General features: G+C 31.3%; 1 pseudogene; it reads right to left on the bottom strand.

Moving 5' to 3' along the window:
- Positions 1–3,777: 3,777 nt before the first annotated feature.
- LOC129302629 (protein DMP2-like) lies at positions 3,778–5,165 on the bottom strand (annotated as a pseudogene).
- Positions 5,166–5,583: the final 418 nt, after the last annotated feature.

The following is a 5,583-nucleotide window of genomic DNA, read 5'->3' as shown; positions in this document are numbered from 1 at the left end:
CAGCAAAGTATTAAATATTTCAAAAGTCCCTAGTTATGTTAAAGGGGTTGGTTTTGGTGTTATCCAAATCACTTATTTCAAGGGTCGAAGATGCTCAAACAAGAGTGTCATTGTTAAGTTGAAAGAGGGAATGAATGCATTTTGGCAACAAATGCTGGAACAGAATTTGCATGAGTAGCATTATGAAGAACAATATCGTCCATTACAAGAACAAAATAAGAAATTATTTGAACAAATAAATGGCATGATGCAATAGGACATGGGGAGCATTCCACCAATTGAAAGCCCTAGTTTGAGAAATAGCTATATTTTCGTGTCAAACCACCCTGCTCTCCCTCTAGTAATACTTTTTCTAGACAAATTTTAAGGATATTATCATTTTTACAATATAAATTGCTAAATATTTTATTTATTTCTAGTGTGAATCTAAATGCAAATTATACACAAAAATTCCTTTCAAAAATTCAATTGCCATAGGTGATGTTTATAATTTTATTGAAGACACTTTACATACGATTCCATTACACCCTAGTACATTCTGAGTTTCTATAGATATTTGCAAAAATGATGATGCCAAATTACCAATACCTCTTAAGGAGGATATTATATTGGTCAAAGATGAAGAAGAGACTTTTGTTGCATGGCCTCTATATCTTATTGAGTCTTTTGACAAAGTAATTATATAATTTACACTTCCTTATAATTTGCTAGATATTATAATTTGACGACTTAAATTTTTTGACTTTTACATACTCAATCAAAATGAAAGGATATGAAAATAATTAAAGCACATGGCAATACCTCTAAAGAATCTAATACCATGCATAAGCAAAAAAGTGTATTTTATAAAGCTTTAAAAATGAAAAGGGTTAATAATTGTTGTGAAGTTCTTTGGTCTCTTTTGCCAAATCTTACTGCTAATGGCCAAATGTTTGAAATAAAATTTTAAAAAAAATCTATTATAAAGATAGTTGAGAATATCTTGAGAGAATACCATCATGGAAATATTTAATTAAGAATGGGCGAGTGCTTTTGCTATCAACACTTGGATTAGGTATTTGTTTCATAACATCCTTTGGTATTGATCATTTTTATCACCTAGTGTGATTAGTTTTAATACAATTTTCTGCTATTTATGAATATATTTGTACATTTCTTTTTTGAAAGACATGCAAAAAAAAAAAAAGAATAGATTCACATTTACTAGTCATCATGACATTAGTCATGGGTCAACCTTGAGTCCATTTGAACAAATAAATCTTGTGAAAGAAATGTTCACAAAAAAAAATAGAAGTTGAAAATGTATGTTATTTTTAATACTTTACAATGCAGGGTAAGTATTTTATTAATTATTTCTTTCTTCATATGCTAAATACCTCAATTTTATTAAGGCATAATCAAAGTTTAAATTTTTTTTAAGAAACATTAGATTTTGATTGTTATCAATCATATGGCTGTTCCTTTGCCTTTAATTTATTGTATGAATCCTCTATCTGCTAATAGATCGAGCTAATATGTTGATGTTATTTAATAAATAAGTATTTATATTTATAAGAATTATTTTACATATATATATATATATTTGCATCAATTATTATTGATTAATTTTTCTCTATTTTGGTAGGACATTGAACAGTTTTCAAGGTCTAAAGACTTCTTTAAAAGTTATTAATGAAAAAAAATCATGGTCTATTTATATTTAAAAGAATTTATTGAATTGTTGAATATAAATTTATTTCATTCATAAATTTACATTACCTTTTAGTGATTTTTAGTGCATTTTCCAACCAAATAACAATAAATGTAAATACTATATTGTGAAATTCATGAATTATGGTCAAACATTTATCCTATTTGAGGTATGAAAATTTAATTTTATTTAATTTCATTTGATTTTGATTATTTTTAGTTGTTTAATATGACATCTTGTTTTAATATATGTAATAGTACTATAAGAATACAAAATGCTTGGAATATAGTGATGAGTAAATTTGTGATCTAATTGAAGAACAGTCATCCTTTGTAGGACACTAGAACATTGTTAATTGTTAAATAGTTTTGTAAGATTAGAGATCATTGAAACTTTTCATTAGATGTCTTTACCTATTTGGAGAACTTAGATATGTTAATGTACTTGTATAGACTTGGTTGTTGCATTGCTATAAGATATGCTGTATACCATTTCATTGTATAGTTCAATTATTTGTAAATTGCTAGACTGATTGATATATATTACTGGATCTTTTGTAAATATGAAAAATTTGGGTGTATAAAATTTTTGATTTTTTTTTAAAATAACAATAGATGGTGTAACGCCACCAAAGTTTATTTTAATTATAAAAAAAATTAACAAAAGAGGTGGCAAAACACCACTTTTCTAACTTATAATTAAAAATAAATAAATCAAACGGGTGCATTTCCATCATCCTGAAATGCCACATTTATATTATAAATTTAATAAAAATAATTAAACATGAGAGGTTGTGTTTCTAGATTGATAAAATGCCACCTCTTTTTACATTAATATTTTTAAAAAATAAATAATGGAGGTGGCTTTTATCACTTAGAGAGAGAGGTGGCATTTCAATCAGCAAAAAAAAAAAAAAAAACCTCTTTGATTTTTTTTTTAAAATGGAAAAAACTCAAAGAGGTTGTGTTTGTCAAACAAAGCGTCATCGCTCTTACATTAATCTTGTTACCTTTTAGTAATTAATAAAATGCCATCTGACGCCTATTATAACATTGAATCTTATAATATTTATTATAATCGTCATGAAATTAAAATTTTAAAGATTACCAAAACCCATGTATGTGATAGTTAATAAATTGTTCATAAAGAGCATGACAAAGTCCATATGTGAACAATACAATGCCTTTTTATTATATATAAGTCCACATGTGAACACAATGTTATTCTCCATGACCACCTTGTACATCTCAACACACGATCTGAATGCCTTCTCCTACTTGCTCCTACACGTCCGCTATGTACTGAGAATGAGGATGAGTAATTTGAATCTCACTCATGATTCCTGACTTGACTCTCCTCCTCCTCCGCCTATTCTTCTACCAGAGGATATGAATAATAAGAAGCTTGTGTTGAAGTTGTTGTAAGAGAGGGGGAAAGGAGGGGGAAGAGAGGGAGAGGGAGATTCTTTTTTTTATTTTGTTTTTTTAAATTTCTAACTAGTTCGCCATGTGCATTCCATATGCATGCCGCCAAGATATGGATGTGGTTCCCACACTATCGAGTTAACAGATTTAACATTGCTAGCTATGTCCTTAAAACTTTATAGGCTATATTATATTAGTTCAACAAAAAATTTAGGATATTTGGATTAAAAAATTTATAACTGAGATTAGAATTTAATTGAGATTAACAAATTGAAGTTAGAAAAAAAGTTAGTGAATATAATGTGATTTATGTTTGGATACCTTTTATTTAAAAAATCAGTTAGATAAATTGAATTTCTTTAGATAATTTAAGGTAAAAGTCAAATGAAATTTTTAATAATCAAAATAAATGTGAATTCTTTTATATATTTTTACATATATAAAATAATAAAAATTTGATTTTAAAACTCATTTCTCATTCACATCCACTGAGTCCTCTCTCACTATCTTTACCATCTCCGATCTCACTATTGTTACCCTCTATTCTCTCACACAATATCACCTTCATCTTCTCCCTCCCTTAGCCTGATGACTCTCGCTCCCTCCCTCCCTCCCTCACGGTCGTGATCACTTTTTTCTTCCGCATGCTCTATGAAAGATGCATCAGGTTGGGGGGACCAAGGCCCTACCCACCTCCAACGTGGGTCCACCTGTCAACATCATGAACACCACATTAGAAAGTGCTTCGATTGCCGGCAGCAACACTTGTAACAGAACCTTCTGTTGCATCTCAAACTTGGGGTAGAAACACTGGACGGTGTTGTTGTCCAACAGTCCCAAGACGACGAACACTAATAGCAAAAGCAAAGCATGCATGAAGTCCCCAAACCTCAACCTGTACGCCTTCAAGTCAACGTCGTCTGACACTAGAGATGGCCATATCCCTTTGGTTGTGACAACGCCTTAGTGGAGGGCGCCACCGTTGCCGATGTAGCTATCAATGAAACTGGAAAAGACACAGTTGAAGGCGCAGATGATGAGGAGAGTGCCGGTGAGGCACTTGTTGAGGACGATGCTGTAGTGGCCATCATTGGTGACGACAGGGTTGAGGAATTGGAAGACGAAGACGATGCTAGTAGGGAGGAGCCTGATGAGATAATGCATAGGAAGAAAGCAAAGCTCGTGCCAAGTGAATGAGGAGAGAGAAAGCATAAAAATATGAAAGGCAAATGCTTCCAACAGCCAAATGTTAACGTTGAGGGTAAAAAAGCCAGGTCTGTTGGCTTCTAAAAAAATGCTTCGTTTAAACATAATTCAAGTTAAAAAATTTTATTAATCCAAACAAACAATACTTTTTGAGCTTTTTAGTTTCTAACCTCAATTTGACTCATTCTAACTGAGGTTAGAAATTAATCCAAACATGCTCTTAATACTCCTTGATAAATAGTTGAAGGATTAAATAGTCTTGAATTCTCTCCCTCTCTTTTAAAAAAATAGAGATTAAGTAAATGTACTTTAAATTTTTAATTTGTCCCTAATTTGTGGGATATGTTCCCTTCCATTGCACTATAATGCCATCATCCCTAAATTGTAATAAACATAGTTGCTGAGAGCGTTATTTTTACTTTTTTTTTTTTAACTTAAATATAACTCTCCTGAGCCAGTTAGTATTTTTAAGTGAAGAAAGATACGAAAATACCCGTAACGTTAAACGTCCCAAAATTGTTAGACTGTCAAATAGAACATGTAAACAAACTGTTGACTAATTTTGCTTATGTGGAGTGAAAAATCTGACAAAGATTATCTTTGTTGGCATTTATTTTGTTGAGTCATAAATCTTATCCTCAAGAGTATTCAAAATAGAGATCTAGTACCAATTTTTCTTCGCATCCAGAATCTAATGGCTTCGTCGTCATTAAAATGAAAAAATGAATCATATACCGTTCCTTCCTCTCATGTAGGTTCTTCAATTGATCCTGGTAATGGTTTTCAACGAACTGCTTGGCTGCACCAACCTTCTGTTTTTCTGGTAAAGGAAAGAGCTTCTTCATCTACCAGTTGATTTGAATCTACTCCAGCACTGTCCTCCTTTGATCTCATGTTATCTTGTGGTTGTAACTTCTGCAACTAACTCCTTGAGGAATCCTTTTAACTCATGAGGACTAACCTCAATGATCTGTAACCAGCTTTCTATATAAAAGAAACAATCCAAAAATATGTGCTAGATCCTGATTGGCATTTGAACGTTGCATTACTTTTCTGAATCTTCTTCAAGCGTTGCTTCTTCAGTGATCAAATTTCCATGCTTGAAACGGTCAAATTTGTAGAAGGCGACACCTGGCGACTTGTGGCAATGATTGTGGTGGAGGCATATAATGGATGTTTAGAGTTTTTTTTTTTTTTTTTAATAATTTGGGGACAGTTGCACCCCTTAAATGTTATAGATACATTTACAACTTTCTTTATCTA

This window comes from Prosopis cineraria, unplaced genomic scaffold (genome assembly GCF_029017545.1).
Source record: "Prosopis cineraria cultivar Desert tree isolate PC_DT_omini unplaced genomic scaffold, ASM2901754v1 PC2, whole genome shotgun sequence".
Classification (NCBI taxonomy): Eukaryota; Viridiplantae; Streptophyta; class Magnoliopsida; order Fabales; family Fabaceae; genus Prosopis; species Prosopis cineraria.
Note: the sequence above shows the minus strand (reverse complement) of the source record. Positions and strands in the feature narration are given on the sequence as shown.